The following is a 17,192-nucleotide window of genomic DNA, read 5'->3' as shown; positions in this document are numbered from 1 at the left end:
ACAGTAGAAACCGTAAGAGCAAGAGTTATGATCACATCACATTGGTTGAGACATTATGGCTGCATAACTAGAGGAATATTTAAAGGCAACCCAACATGCCCAGATCTTAGTCGCCAGCTCAGATTTACCCCGGAGGGAGAGAGTCATGTCCTCCATGTAATAGGTGGTATCCACGTTGAGTAACCAACGGCGGAGCGTGGGGATCTTCCTCAGTTTCCAAAACTGTGGGATGAGGGTTTTGGCGGCATTTAGAAGGTGTGGTGTAATCGACCTTTTATAAGGGCCCGTTGGCTTCCCCGTGCAGTGGAACAGAACATACCACGGGTCGTTAGGGACTTCCCAACCCTGGATCTCTTTAATCCAATATAGAATCGCCAGCCAGAATGGGCGGATCCTCGGGCAGTACCACCAAATATGAGCATGAGTGGCTTCCTCTCCACACTCCCGCCAACACAGTGGGGAGGACTGAGGAGAAAACCTGTGTAATACAACAGGCGTGTAGTGCCATCTGGTCAAAAGTTTATACGCCATTTCTGATGCTTTAGAGGCATGTTAAGTCCATGGAATATTTTATATTTTGCCACAAGTTTCGCGACATGTCACTAAATGATATATTGCTCACACATGGCATGGGTATATGTTTAATTACAACCCAAAATACATTCTGCTGCTTCTCCTAAGTACGGGGATATCACATGTGTGAGATTTTTTGGGAGCCTAGCTGCGTACAGGACCCCAAAAACCAATCACCGCCTTCAGGCTTTCTAAGGGTGTAAAATAGTGATTTTACTCCTCACTACCTATCACCGTTTCGGAGGCCCTAAAATTTCAAGATAGCACAAAACCCCCCAAAATGACCCCATTTCTTTATCATACATAATAGGACACAGAGCCTCAAGTATTTACTTGATGGGTTATGGGCCTACCTTCAGGTGTTGACACTGGTATAACCAATACAGGAAGTTGACTCCCCTATATAAACCCTCCTCCTTCCAGGAGTACCTCAGTTTTTTCGCCAGTGTCTAAAGATGTTGGTCACAAGTGAAGATGTGCTCTGAGGAACTCCTGGAGGGATCCATGACGGATTTTAAAAGAACCTCCACAGCCGGGTCCATCCTTGCCCCTGAGGCCATAGGATGCTACCCGTGCCTCGCAGAAAAGAGCGAGGTTTTGCCTATAAGCTTCTCTTTGAGAGCTGGACCCTAGGAACCAGGACTCTTTTTGGTCTTACTATATTACCTAACCTAGGTTAGCGCAGCTGTGAAGGTTGAGAAAAAGATATATATATATTTTTTAAACCATGGCCTCGTGCTGCACGTTTTTTTTTTTTTTAATTAATGTTTATTGAAGAAGAGAAGCATGTACAATAGCATATCAATCAATACATAAACCAATACCGGGGGTAGTGTTATTACATCGTTAGTTACTATGGATCAGAGCAATCTACTGCCCACGAGGGTCTCGCCACCAGAGGTATAAATCACCGCTGCTGGAACGAACAACCTCCGCGGTAATACAAATACACCCCTCTCTTCCATTATTAAAGAGAGAATACAATAGACAGAGATAGAGAAAGAGTAAAGAAAAGGAAGAAAGAGATATAGAGAAATAAGGGGGGATGTGGGAGCGGGGGGGGGGGGAAGGAAGGCAGGTCCACCTCTGATAAACAACTCCAAAATTACAGTAGAAACCGTAAGAGCAAGAGTTATGATCACATCACATTGGTTGAGACATTATGGCTGCATAACTAGAGGAATATTTAAAGGCAACCCAACATGCCCAGATCTTAGTCGCCAGCTCAGATTTACCCCGGAGGGAGAGAGTCATGTCCTCCATGTAATAGGTGGTATCCACGTTGAGTAACCAACGGCGGAGCGTGGGGATCTTCCTCAGTTTCCAAAACTGTGGGATGAGGGTTTTGGCGGCATTTAGAAGGTGTGGTGTAATCGACCTTTTATAAGGGCCCGTTGGCTTCCCCGTGCAGTGGAACAGAACATACCACGGGTCGTTAGGGACTTCCCAACCCTGGATCTCTTTAATCCAATATAGAATCGCCAGCCAGAATGGGCGGATCCTCGGGCAGTACCACCAAATATGAGCATGAGTGGCTTCCTCTCCACACTCCCGCCAACACAGTGGGGAGGACTGAGGAGAAAACCTGTGTAATACAACAGGCGTGTAGTGCCATCTGGTCAAAAGTTTATACGCCATTTCTGATGCTTTAGAGGATCCGGAGGATGTATGAGCCAGGGTTAAGATTTGTGATTTCTGGGACGGTGAGAGATCCGTATGCAGTTCCCTTTCCCAGTACCGTAGGAATGTGGGAGTACCAGTAGAAGTGAGGGACAGCAGTGCTTGATAAAAGTACGAAACTGGCCTCTCAGTCGGGCTAGGGTCGGCAAATGCGGTTTCCACAGGTGTAAGCTCCGCCAAGGAGCGCAAGGGTTTTGGGAGCAAGCGAACAAAGTTCAACAGTTGATGTTTCCAGCGGTCCATATAGGATATGGGGGAATCACCCATGATGGAAGAAAGTGACAAAACGCCGGAGGGGCCGGCGAATTGATGTAGGTAGACGATATTGCCCAGCCGCCACGGATGAATCTGAGGGTCCATGTTACCCGGTGGGAAGAAATTGTGACCCACCAAGGGCATCAGGGGGGAGTTATACAACCAGCCATGCGTCCTACAGATAGAGTCCCATACCATCAAGGATGAGTGCGTTAGCGGTGACGTGGTAGGCAAAAGAGTCCGGAATTTCCTCGGGATCCACATCAGTGTGGAAGGTTCAGCGCCACATAGGTCCGTTTCTAAATTCACCCAGAGTTTCGTGTCTTTGCAATATTTCAAATCAGAAAGCCTGGTCAGCACAATGGATCTATAATAAAGTTTAAAGTCTGGCACTGCTAAGCCACCCTTACATTTAGGGCGGGTGAGGAGAGATCTAGGCAGTCTGGGTCTTTTCCTATTCCATATGTATCGATATACCAAAGATGTCAAGATTGTAAAAAATCCCACCGGTATCCCAAACGGGACCATCTGAAGCATGAAGAGCACCCTGGGCAGCAAATTCATCTTAACCAGCCCAATTCTGCCCAACCAAGAATGTCGTAGCTGGGACCATTTCTGGATATCAGACCTAAGTGTGTTGAGCAGGGGTAGAAAGTTAGAGCGGAAAAGGGACGATAGGGAGGGCGTAAGTTGGATGCCTAAATATTTCATGGAGCTCAGCTGCCAAGTAAAGGGATAGTTCCGTTTCAGGTGAGACACCTGTCTGGCAGGGACAGAGATGTTTAACAGTTCCGATTTGGACATATTAATTTTAAAATTCGAGACCGAGCCATAGGCCGAAAACTCAGACATAAGATTGGGGAGGGTGATCAATGGTTGTTGTACATAAAACAATATATCATCAGCGTAAGCCGCGTATTTGTGTTCCGTCTTACCTATTGATATGCCATGTATACTCGGGTTTTGCCTGATAAGGGAGAGAAAGGGTTCCAAGGAGATCGCAAATAAAATTGGCGAGAGCGGGCATCCCTGGCGGGTGCCATTGTATAAGGTGAAGGGGTCACTAAGGGTGCCATTAATCCATATCTGAGCAGTGGGGCGGTGATATAACGCCGATATTTTAGAGCGCAAAGAGGGACCAATGCCTAGGTGCGCCAGCGTAGCCATAAGGTAGTCCCAGTCCACCCTGTCAAACGCCTTTTCAGCATCCGTGGAGAGTAACAGGGTGGGCTGGGAAGTCCGCCGCACATATGCCATCAGTGAAAGTGTGCGGAGAGAGTTATCCCGCGCCTTCCTCCCAGGGATGAATCCCGTCTGATCCCACGAGATCCACTGTGGTATCAAGGGGAGCAGCCTGTTCGCTATAGCTTTAGCATAAATCTTCGCGTCAATATTCAAGAGCGAGATAGGGCGGTAGCTCGCGCAGTCACTAGGGTCCTTGCCCGCCTTGGGTAATACAGTGATGTGGGCATGAGTGGTCTCCGGGCGAAGGTCTCCGCCGGTCGAGGTCACGTTAGCGTAATTGGTCAAGTAAGGAAGCAGTATGTCAGCGTACGCTCGATAATAAGACACCGTGAGGCCGTCCGGTCCCGGGGCCCTACCACAGGCCATACTCATCATGGCGCCCAGAAGCTCCGCAGCCGTAAACTCACCCTCCAAGGAAGCCAAAACCTCCACGGAGAGCGTCGGGAGGGTGGCACACGGACCAGATAGTCCCTAATAAGGCGTCCCCGTGTATCTCTATCTTGGATGTCCTGGTGCACCTGATACAGACGTTGATAAAAGTCCCTGAATGTCCGGGCTATACGGGGGGTATCAAACACCAGGTCTCCCGAGGGGGTCTTAACTTTAGCAATAAACGCCGCATTTTTACGCTGTCGCACCGAGTTGGCCAACAACCTACTGGGTTTATCCCCCCACTCATAAAATCGGTGAGCTACTATCCGAGATCGTCGCTTTTGGTCCAAATGAAGGAGGGACTTTAGGGTCTCCCGTTTCTCCGTCAGGGCGTGGAAAAGGGCCGGAGTCTGGTTCAGTTTATGCTGGCGTTCTAAGTCTGCAATGTCACGCAACAAGGTAGACTGGTGTAGCATGCGCTCCCTCTTTTTCCTAGATCCCAATTCCATGAACTTACCCCTAATATACACCTTGTGGGCCTCCCATAACACTCCCGGTGAGACGTCAGGACTTACATTAGTCTTAAAATAAAACTCTAAATTGTCACCCATCACCTTTTTATCTGCCTCCTCTGCTATCAGGTCCTCGTTCAATTTCCAATTAGTGGATTTCAGGGGTATGGACTCTACTTTGATGGTTAAGGAGATCGGTGCGTGATCGGACAAGGGGGAGGAGTCAATGCTTGACTTCACTATGAGCGGTAGGTGTTGATGATCAATGAAACATAGATCAATTCTAGAATATGTGTGGTGTACGGAGGAATAGTAGGTAAAGTCCCTTTCCCGCGGGTGATTAATTCTCCAGACATCCATCAACTGCAGGTCATGGAGTCGAGAGCGTATAAACCTCAATCCTCTGCTGGATAGCGAGGAACCACCCCTAGAGGTGTCTAAAGTAGGTTCCAGGGGAACATTAAAGTCGCCCGCTAGTAGGATGCATCCACGGGCAAAACTCCGCAAGGAGCTGAGTGTGGAGGCAAGAAAACTCGCTTGGTTTTTGTTAGGGGAATACAAAGTGGCCAAAGTACACTGCATGCTGCCCAGGGTGCCCCGGAGAAACAGAAAACGTCCCGCAGGATCACTCAACATATCTTCAAATGTGAACGCGGTTCCCCTACGAATCCCAATGGCCACACCTTTTGCTTTAGAAATGTCGGAGAGGCTGTAGTACCACGTGGGGTACTTCGGTGAGTGTAATCTAACCAGGGTCGTCTGCGTGAGGTGGGTCTCCTGGAGGAAGACCACGTCCCCCCGCAAACGGTCCAGCTCCCTATATAAGTTGTGTCTCTTCCCCGGGGCATGAAGGCCCCGTATATTAAAAGATAAAAGGTTCACAGTAGCCATGGGGTCTCAGGAGGAGGAACCGCGAACACCATAACATTACCAATGCAACACAGAGGCGGACCGCCGCTAAATAGGGGGGAGGGGATCAGAGGAGGTGGAGGCAGTAGACAAGAGAGGGGAAAGAGAGAAGGAAAAGAGAAGAGAAGGAAACAAGAATATGAAAGACCCCACCGTAGTGGGAAAAACAAAATGAACCAGAAAAAATGCTGTCTGATAGCAGCTAGTAGTGCACGCATTTCCATGCCGTGCGCGAGCGGGCCACGCGACCGCCACAGGGCCCCCGTGCCCCCCACCCCAACAGGGGTACGGACGCCAGGGCCCCGCGCCGGGCAGCCCCCGCTCAAAAAGGGAGGGGACGGGACTCGGGCGACCGGGCGCAAACCACACCTTAAAGGTCAGAAGCAGCGCCCCACGGCCCGGTGCCGACACCAAAACATAAAAATATAGAAATCGCATCATCCAGTACATAGGACAGTAAAACGCCAGTATAGAACAATATGAATATGAAGCTAGGGCGGTAAGGCATATAGGGGGGATACCGCAAGCCAATCACGTTCAAAAGGCGAGGGAGAGGGAGAAGTGAAACGCCATTAAATGAAACATATGAAAACACAGGCAACACCATCAGAGGACCCGGAACAAAAAAGAAAAAATAGCAATGTCCACTCTCGGGCAGGGGCCCCCAATGAGGCGCCAGGATGTGAGCCACACGGCCAAGGGTGAGCCACCCACGGCCTCGCAAGTTCCAGTTGCCGCCAGAAGCGGTCGACGTCCACGTACAACCATGGTAGGGAAGCCCTCACAACCTCGTTCAGGCGGTATGCCCCACAAGTGCAAGTAATCATCCAGAACAGGGAGGCAAGCTGTAGGGCATATTGCCATTTCAAGGGCGGTAATCAGGTGCAGAAGTGCGGCGGGCACGGCTCACTCTCTGCCAACCTTGGTCGGCCCCGGCGGGCAGGGGCGGAATGCCATCCTGCCAGCCAGGCAGTTCCGGGACAGTAACATTCATATCATTGCAGAATTTGGGCAGATCCTCCGGGAAGCTAAGTATTGCGGTTTTGCCATCCCTAGAAGCGATCAGGGCAGCAGGGAAGCCCCACTTATATTTAATGGAAGCCGCCCGAAGCAGTTCCGTGAGGGGACACAAGGCCCTGCGTCGATCCAAGGTTTCCTTCGCCAGATCCGGGAAAAAGGATAACAGCGCCCCATCAAAATCAAACGGTGTAGCTCCCCTAGCCTTCTGCATAATCAGCTCCTTTTCGGGGTAATGATGGACCCGGCAGATGACGTCTCGTGGGATGTCCGTAGTAAAGTTGCGGGGTCTGAGCGCCCTGTGCACCCGATCAATCTTCAAGGGGGCATCAGCAGCTCGGCCCAGAAGACTGTTAAAAATGCCTCTGACGGACGGTAAAAGGTCGTCGTCCCCAGTCGCTTTGGGGAGACCTTGGATCCGAACGTTATTACGTCTGTTGCGATTCTCTTGGTCTTCGAGCTTGTAAACGGTCGTTCGATGCGAAATGGCAAGTTGACGTGTAGTCGCCTGCAAGGACCGAATAGCGTTCGCATGTCGGTCTAGACGTTGCTCCGATTCTTCGACTCGTAACAACACTTGGGAGAGATCCGATTGGACTGCGGAGACCTCCTTCTTAATGACCCGCTCGAGGTTCAGTAGCATAGAGGCCAGGTCAGAAGTGGTAGGTAGGCCGCTCACCCTCGGCACCGCTCCGGCGGAAGAATGCTGATCCACTTCATCGCCCGAGCCCGCAGAAGACTCGGGCGAGCGCGACCTCCGGTCCAGCCCATCGCGGGAGGCGAGGTCCACTCCACCACGCGGCTTGCGGCCTAGGTCGTCCTGCTCCTCCGCATCGTCCCGTTCCACGGAGAGGAACCACTTGATCGACCCCGTTGGACGCTGATCGACCCCGGAGGACGCTGAAGGTGTGTCCCTGAAAGTCACGTGGCACCTTGTACGGGACGCAATGTCCACAAACAGCACACGGCGCAGAGACTGAGGATGCCAATCCGGTTCCACCTGAGACTTTATTACAGACACTCTCAGTTGCAGAGATTTCTTAGCTGCAGAAAGGGAGTCTGTTACACTAAGAGACACCAGAGCGCTGGGCACGTAAGGGGTGTAAAGAGGCATATCCAATACAGGAAGCACTATTGTTAGCAATTAAAACTGTTACGGTGACATTGTTTTTGCTAGAACTATTATAACAAATTTATTTTGTGGGCTCCTTGAGGGTAGGGTCCGATGTGAGTGTGCAATGTACAGGGATAGGGACAATTGTAGACACTCACTCAGGTTGAACTGGATGGACTTTATTCAACCTTACTAATGTGGTGGAGATTTTGAAATATAATATTTATAGCAAGGAGCTCAAAGGGAGCCATTGTGAGGACTTACCATGCCCCGTTTTTGGCATATATATATGTGTAACATGTATACTAGAATAGGGGGCTATTTACTGTTCTTGGTATCTCAAACACACCGACATGTTAGTCTGCTGTCTGCATAGTAACTAAGTTATCCTATTGTTCGTAGAGATGACCATTTCAGATATAGTGCCTCTTCCTGATCACAAGTCCTTGAAATGCTAATTTATGTTATATCAAAGAGGGCTGACAGCATGCTTCTTTAACTGGGCCTGACAGTACAACCAATCAGAATTTGAGGTAACTCAACCAATAAACATTAGGCTGCAGGGGTAGCCAATCAGGATTCAATGCCACTTCTGAACCAATGAGGTGACCCTGAGTTCTGATTGGTAGGAGTGGGGTAGTCTAACAACATAAAACCAATATCTCTAGAGATGCTAGATCTCTTAAGCTCTCATGGACTGGACACTTAAGATTCCTGTGTAATGTATTCCCTTATCTCTCTTCATCCTGATGTGCTAGACATGGAAAGCCAGGGTGAGCCATTGGAAGCTAGTGGTGGCGCAACTGCTTCACACACTTCAGCCCCTGTATGTGTGACTGAAGATGCATCTGCCCTGCAGGTCTTAGAAGGAAGAATAGCAGCTTTAATCGCATCCTCTATCCAAGTGGATAGGAAGCCTCCTAGATCCCCCTCCCCCATCTTGGACTCTTTACAGACAATGGAGGGTCCAACGGAATTATGGGGACAGGATGAGGTATTACCCTCAGATGATCGAAAGGAAAGAAAAGCCGGTTATTCCTCGGAGGAAACAATACTTGATATTTCAGCTTCCCAGTCTGAAGTACAGAGCCTTACATAAATGGTTTGCTCCACTTTCATGCTACTCCTAACAGAGTTAGCTGAAGGTCCGGTCTCTTCCTTGGGTTCCTTGAAACCTTTACAGCCTTTGCATGCATTTCCCATCCACGCATTATAGAAAAGCTATTTTATACCGAATGCGATCAAACGGATAAGCATGTTTCTCCTCCAAAGAGGTTCTCTATCCTATGGAGGAAAAATTCACTAAAAGATGGAAAGTTCCAGCTGTTGACGCTGCGCTTTCCAATGAGAATAAAAGTTTAACTTGTCCAGTAGGCAATGTGCAAATGCTTAAAGATCCAACAGATAAAGAGTTGGAAGGTCTGTTAAAATCCTCTCTTTCCTTAATAGGGACTGTGACTCAGCCTGCAATTGCAGCTATAGGCATCTGTCAGTCCTTAAAGGACCAGTTCACAGATGCTCTTAAAGAGCTCCCTGCCCAACAGGCCCAGGAGTTGGCTGAGCTACCAAAAGCATTATGCTTTGTCATAGAAGCTATGAAGGATTCTATTCATCAGGCATCATGCCTTGCACTTGTACTAGTACACTTGCAAAGGTCCCTTTGGTTAAAGGGTTGGTCAGCTGAAACTCCTTGCAAGAACCTTCTAACTAGTTTTCCCTTAATGGGAGAACGACAATTTGGCAATAGTTTGGATGAATACATCCAAACAATTTCCAGCGGAAAGAGTACTCTTTTGTCAAAAGAAAAGATAAACATCCTTCGTTTAAGTGCACTTTTTTTCCCGCGCCAGGTGCATCAACCTCTAGGCAGGGGCGACGGCCTCCTCTGTCAGACTCTAGAGGAAGACCTCCGGGTCAAACCCAGGCACAAAGGAAGACCTGGAGCTGCAAGTCTGCAAAGCAGAATACCAAGTCCTTGTCATGAAGAGGCATCTCTCCTCAGCAAGGTGGGGGAAAGACTTCTGAGGTTTGGCAAGGGGAAATTCAGGACAGATGGACTCTCTCCACAGTGTCTCTAGGATAGAAGCTACAATTTCGAGAGTTTTCACCGTCTTGTTTTCTGAAATCAAACGTTACCAAAGATCCAGGGGAAAGGCAATCCCTGTTGAAAGCATTAGAGCAATTATTGGCTCAAGGGGTGGGCACAAGAGTAGGGTTTTGGGGTTTTACTCAAATCTGTTTACGGTACCAAATTCTAGATCTACGAAATCTAAATCGGTTCCCGAAGATCCACTCCTTTCACATGTAGTCAATCAAGTCAGTCATTTTCATCCTACAAGGAGGAGAACTTCTGGCATCCATCGACATCGGAGATGCATATCTGCATGTCCCTAGATTTCCTCCCCGCCAGAGGTTTCTGTGGTTCGAAGTGGAACAGCACTTTCAGTTTGTAGCCTGGCCCTTCGGGCTTGCACCCCGAGTATTCACAAAAGTACTAGCCCCACCTCTAGCCAGGTTAAGGGCACAGGACATAACTATCTTGGCTTACTTTGACGATCTCTTGTTAATAGACCAGTCAGTGGCCGTTTGAAGCAAAATGTAGCCATTACAAGCAGTTACCTGGAGAGTCTGGGCTGGATTCTCAACCTGAAAAAATCCTCCTTAAAGCCACTAAAGAGGCTGGATTATCTGGGCCTGATCATAGACACAGCCCAAGAAAGGGTGTTCTTGCCTCCCGCAAAGATCAGCTCCATACAAGAGCTGGTGCAGATGGTCAGGTCAAAAAGAGATTCCTCAATTCGCCTTTGCATGAGGTTGTTAGGAAAGATGGTAGCTTCATTTGAAGTAATTTCCTATGCCCAATTCCATTCGAGACTGTTTCGAAACCGTATCCTGTCTGCTTGGAACAAGACGATTCAAGCTTTGGATGTGCCAATGTGGCTGTCTCCAAGAGTGTCCCAAAGCCTCAGTTGGTGGTTACTAACTCAGAAAGTCCTTCAGACCAATTGTCTGGAAAGTAGTAACGACAGATGCCAGCCTGCCGGACAGGGGAGCAGTATAGATGACTTCCAGGGACAGTGGTCAGGAACCGAAAGAGCCTTGCCCATCAACATCCTAGAGATTCAGACAGTGTATATGGCTCTGAGAACCTCCAGGTTTAAAGATTTGTCCAATCAGAATCCAATCTGACAATGCCACGACTGTGGCATACATCAATCACCAAGTGGGCACCAAAAGTCTCTCAGCTCAGAGAGAGGTGAACCAGATTCTAACTTGGGCAGAAAAAAATGTTCCATGCCTATCGGCAGTTTTCATTCCAGGAGTAGAGAATTGGCAGGTGGATTACTTAAGTCACCAGCAGTTATTCCCGGGGGAATGGTTTCTTCATCCCAAGATTTTTCGGACTATTTGCCAAAGGTGGGGGACTCCGGACATAGACGTCTAGCATCCAGATTCAACATGAGGCTAGTCAACTTTGTGTCCAGGACGAGGGATCCACTCGCATATGGAACAGATGCGTTGGTGACCCCGTGGGATCAGTTTTCACTGATCTATTAGTTTCCCCCGATTCAATTGCTACCTTGACAACTTTGCAGGATCAAGCTGGAAAGAAAGCCGACAATACTGGTAGCACCAGCATGGCCCAGGAGGTCATGGTATGCAGAAATCGTGAAGATGGCAGCGGAGGACCCATGGCCCCTCCCACTAAGGCCAGACCTGCTATCACATCTTACTTTGCAAACGCTAAATTTAACAGTCTGGCTATTGAGACCCACATTCTGAAGAAATGTGAGCTTTCCAGGTCCGTTATCTCTACTTTGATTAATGCTAGGAAGACAGTTTCCACAGCTGTATATTATAGAGTCTGGAAGGCTTATGTTTCCTGGTGTGAATCCAATGTTTGGCACCCTCGGAGATATATCATAGGCAGAATTCTTCCCTTTCTACAATTAGGTGTAGAGATGAATTTGGCCCTGAGTACTGTTAAGGGCCAAGTCTCAGCCTTATCAATTTTATTTCAAAATCCACTTGCTACGCATTCCGGGGTTTCATGCAAGGAGTGATGCGGATTAATCCGCCAGTTAAATCACCCTTAAGCCCTTGGGACTTGAATTTAGTTTTGTCAGTGTTACAAAAACAATCATTTGAACCGATAAAGCATATTCCCTTAGTCCTTTTGATAAGGAAGCTGGTATTTTTGGTTGCTATATCCTCAGCAAGGAGGGTATCAGAATTGACTGCTCTTTTTTGTAAAGAGCCATATTTGATTATTCATGAGGACAAAGCGGGGCTACGTCCTCATCCAGACGTTTTGCCAAAATTGGTTTTAGGCTTTCATCTGAATGAAGATATTGTCCTGCCATCGTTTTTCCCAAAACCATGTTCCAGGGAAGAAAAGTCACTACATTGTCTTGATGCTCCGATTCGCAAGACTGATGTCTTATTTATCCTGCCAGAGGGTCCTAAGAAAGGACAGGCAGCATCAAAATCCACTGTCTCTAAGTGGATTCGGCAAGTTATAATTCAAACTTATGATTTGACAGGAAAGATTCCCCCTTTTCAAGTTAAGGTGCACTCTACCAGAGCGGTTGGTGCTTCTTGGGCAGTGCGTCACCAGGCCTCCATGGCTCAGATCTGCAAGGCCGTGACTTGGTCTTCGGTGCATACCTTCACAACATTTTATCAGGTGGATGTAAGGGCAAATGAGGATATCACCTTCGGGCACAGTGTGCTGCAGGCAGCAGTATAAGTCCTCAAGGTCTGGGGGTGCCCTACAGGTTGTGTATCCCTCCCCTCAAGTAGCATTGCTATGGTACGTCCCATTAAGTAAATACTTGAGGCTCTGTGTCCTATGATGTACGATAAAGAAAATAGGATTTTTAAAACGGCTTACCTGTAAAATCCTTTTCTTTTGAGTATGGCATAGGACACAGCTCTCAACCCTCTGTTTTATGGGGTGTAAGTATATTGCTTGGCTGCAAAAACTGAGGTACTCCTGGAAGGAGGAGGGGTTATATAGGGGAGTCAACTTCCTGTATTGGTTATACTAGTGTCAACACCTGAAGGTAGGCCCATAATCCATCAAGTAAATACTTGAGGCTCTGTGTCCTATGATGTACTCCAAGAAAAGGATTTTTACAGGTAAGCTGTTTTAAAAATCCTATTTTAGAAAGTAGACACCCCAAAGTATTTGCCAAAAAGCATGGTTAGTATTTTGCAACTCTCATTTGTTTTGGAAAATTAAGAAAGAAAAGGAAAATGTTGTGTTTTTTTTTTTTTTTCTAAACTTTGTGACAAAAAGCGAGTTCTGCAAAATATTCAACATGCCTCTCAGAAAATAGCTTGGGGTGTCTGCTTTCCAAAATGCAATCTTGGCATTTAATGGCCTCTGAAGGGCCTGGAGTGAAAGCAAAAATTTGCACACTTAGCAATTCTGAAGGTGGTGATTGGTTTTTGGGGTCTCGTACACGGCTAGGCTCCCAAAAAGTCTCACATGTGGTATCCCCATACTCAGGAAAAGCAGCAGAATGTAATTTGGGGTGTAATTCCACATATACCCATGGCATGTGTGAGCAATATATAATTTCAATGACAACTTTTGTGTTTTGTTTTTTTGTCATTTTTCAATCACTTGTGACAAAAAATAAAACATTCAATGGGCTCAACATGCCTCTCAGCAAATTCTTTGGGGTGTCTATTTTCCAAAAAGGGTTAATTTGGAGGGGTTTTGTACTGCCCTACCATTTTGGCATTTCAAGAAATGAGATTGTCATTAACTACAAGCTGTGTAAATTCCTGTAAATGTACCATAGTTTGTAGACGCTCTAACTTTTGGGCAAACCAATAAATATACGCTTATTGGATTTTTTTTTTACCCAAGATGTGGCAGAATAAATTTTGGCCTAGATTGAGTTTATTGGATTTTTTTTTATAACAAACAGTAAAAAAAAATATTTTTTTTTTCATTTATATCGCAAAAATTAAAAAATTCCAGAGGCGACCAAATACCACCTAAAAAAAAGCTCTATTTGTGGGAAAAAAAGGATGGAAATTTATTTTGGGTACAGCATTGCATGACTGCGCAATTACCAGTTAAGTAGCGCAGTGCCAAAAAATGCTCTGAAGTGGTTAATGATCCAACAACTATACCTTAAAGTTCTCTTAGAACTCTGGGATGAATACCATCAGTGCCGATGGCTTTGCTAAGCTTTAAGAGATGATGTGACTTACCCAAGTGAGGAGAATATTGGAATTATACATGAGGCAGACCCCGTGCAAGCTGCCACTACAGATAATTGTTTGCACCATCAACAAGCAGTGTGGATTAATGGTCGGGCTGCCCAGGGACTGGGGGACGCAGGAGCTAATATTATCCTGATGCAGTCCTGGGTGAAGACCCAGGCAGAGCAGACAGGATGGTCTGTGGCTGTGACGGGTGGCTAGGGGAAATGCTATGCGGGCCCCCAGTGCCAAGGTTCATCTTGATTGGGGTTCGGGGACCAAAGAAGTAGAAGTTGGAATAATGCGGAACTTGCCTACGGCGGTTTTGTTGGGCAATGATTTGGGACGTTTAAATTCAGCCTTCTCCCTGGAATTCTGCCCTGTTACCACCCACCAGCAAGCCTGGATGGAAGATGGGAATCAAGTAAGACCTGTCACCCCTGACCTAGACTGTACTACCCCAGCTATTCCTACCCTGACCTGGGCTTCTTCCCAAGACTTTGCACAGGCAACTCTGTGACCTTCTCTCAGCAGGATTGGACCCTGGAGGATTGGAGGGGGAGCTGGTAGAGTGGGTCCAGGGATTACTCTTTCCGGTAACTGAGGGAAAGACAACCTCCTATCCGCCCAAGCGGCAGCTGGTTGTGCCAGAGAAATATCGGCATGACCTGCTGCGCATTGGGCATGACATACCCTTAGCGGGACACCTGGGGATGACCCAGACCCTCCACTATCTAATTCAGTCTTTTTTTTTTTGGATGGGGATTACAGGGGATGTCCAACAGTATTGCTGGACCTGTGACACATGCCAGTGGGTGGGTAAGCATGTGGGCCCACTGAAAGCTCCCCTACACCCTTTACCTATCATTGATGAACCCTTTAACCACATTGCAATAGACCTGGTAGGACCATTGCCCTGACCTAGTCCTTCTGGGAAGAGATATAGCCTTACCATGGTGGATTATGCCACCCTGTACCCGGAGGCCATTCCCCTTGGCAAATATCCACACAGAAACCATGGCTGATGCCTTGCTCCATCTCACTGCCAGGGTGAGTTTCCCTCCAGAAATCATCTCTGACCAGGGGACCCAGTTCACTGCTGAGCTCACTCACTAGGGGATAAAGCCCCTACGGAGCTCTCCATATCACCCCCAGACCAACAGGACTGTGTGAGAAGTTCAACTGAACACTGAAACAGCTGCTTAGGACATTTGCAACCTCTCAGATTGGGAGAGATCTGCCACACCTCTTTGCTTATCAGGAGGTGCCACAGGAATCTACCCGGTTTTCCCCATTAGAGTTTGTTTATGGGAGATGTTTGAGGGGGGCCCTAGATCTAGTCAGAGCCCACTAGGAAGGGGGAATTGATCCCCAAGGGTCCTCTATCGTAGCATACGTTCTTGAGTTTAGGGACAAGACTGAAGGAGCTCACGGACACTGTCCAAGAGAACCTTCTGGATTCCCAGAGGTGACAGAAATGATGATACGATCGTACTGCCCGCAACAGCACTCAGAAGGTTGGTCAGAAGGTTCTTGCCCTCAGGTCAACAGGCGGCTTACTGGATACCTGACGCAGTGAGAGAGGGGATGCATCGTGAAATGAAGGAGATGCTTGAGTTTGGAGTCATTGAGCCATCCAGCAGCCCCTGGGCTTCCCCGGTGGTCCTTGTACCGAAGCAGGACGGCACGACTCGCTTCTTTGTAGACTACCACAGATTAAATGACTGTACCACCACTGACGCTTTCCCTAGGGCCCAGGTGGATGATGTTTTAGATCACATTGCATGGGGAAAATTCCTGACAACCCTCAACCTATGCAAAGGGTACTGGCAAATTCCTATGGATGCTGAATCTATTCTGAAGTCAGCGTTCATCACCTTATTTGGCCTATACCTAAAGTAATGCCATTTGAGATGAAAAATGCTCTGGCGAATTTCCAGATGATGGTAGATGAACTCCTCGATGGCCTCCAGGACTATGCACGTGCATATCTGGACAACATTGAGATCTACACTAATATCTGGGAGGACCATCTGGTTCACCTGGGTGTCATATTAGACCGCATCAAACCTGCAGGACTAACCCTTAACCCAGAGAAATGCAGCATAGGGATGTCCATGGTACAGTACCTTGGACATCAAGTAGGCCGTGAACAACAATGTCCGAAGCCTGCTAAGATTAAGTCAGTTGCCAACTGGCCAACTCCCTGTACTAAAACCCAGGTCCTGGCATTCCTCAGTACAGTTGGCTAATATAGGAAGTTTGTCCCGGAATATAGTTCCATCGCTAAGCCCCTGACAAACCTTACTATAAAAAGCACCTTACCCGACAGGTACTGTGGTCCTCAGAGTGTGAAGCTGCCATTCAACGCTTAAAGAATTCACTAACTTTGGCTCCTGTTCTAGCTGCTCCTGACCTAACCAAATGTTTGTGTCCACACAGATGCCTCTACATTTGGGCTGGGGGCAGTACTGAGCCAAGTAGGACCTGTTGGCGGTGAGCACCCAGTAGCCTACATCAGTTGGAAGCTGCTAACCAGGGAAGTTGGTTATGCAGCCGTGGAGGAGTGTTTGGCGCTGGTGTGGGCTCTTAAGAAATTCCAACAATTCCTTATCTCTACGGATGATCTTTTACGGTGCTCACCGACCATAATCCATTAATCTGGCTTAATCCGGTCTCCGGGGATAATTGACGTTGAAGCCCTGCAGCCTTACAATTTTGTAAAATGAAAAATATTGTTAAACATTTGCGCAAATACTGCCTAAAAAATCAGTAGCACCTTCTCTTTATTCCAGAGGTCATATGCTTTCAGAAAATATATGGTTTGGAGGGTCTTTTACAAACTCTGAAAGCTGTAAGTGAAAAATGAAAACCTCCAGATTTTTTTAAACATTTTTTAGTACATTTGATTTTGAACATTATGCAAAAAGGCACAATTTAAAATTTACAAATATTTGTTATTAACTCTATACAGTTTAAGATTTTATATTTAGTAGGGATTTAGCAGGCATTTTGTAAAGTTAGCTGTGCTTTTATCTGCTAACAATGGACTTAGTGTATTTTTTGCAAATATATTTGTTTGATAATCATTTGCGCATATACAGCGGGGTGTATGTGTGTGTGTATATATATATATATATATATATATATATATATATATATATATATATATATATAATGTTTGGGGGTTCTAAATAATTTTCTAGCAAAAAAAACTGTTTTAAACATGTAAATACCTGAATTACAAAAAGAGGCTTGTCCTTAAGTGGTTAACTCACTATAGGTTAAGCTTT

General features: G+C 47.0%; 1 protein-coding gene across 3 annotated transcripts in view; it reads left to right on the top strand.

Moving 5' to 3' along the window:
• The window catches only part of GOLGA1 (golgin A1), a 242,492-nt gene that overhangs the window by 222,311 nt on the left and 2,989 nt on the right, over positions 1–17,192 (top strand). The window lies entirely within an intron of this gene.

The sequence above is a fragment of the Lithobates pipiens genome, unplaced genomic scaffold (genome assembly GCF_037356315.1).
Source record: "Lithobates pipiens isolate NorthernLeopardFrog02 unplaced genomic scaffold, aLitPip1_a1.2 Scaffold_1, whole genome shotgun sequence".
In the NCBI taxonomy this organism is placed as follows: Eukaryota; Metazoa; Chordata; class Amphibia; order Anura; family Ranidae; genus Lithobates; species Lithobates pipiens.
The sequence above is the reverse complement of the archived record's forward strand: the minus strand, read 5'-3'. Positions and strand labels throughout refer to the sequence as shown.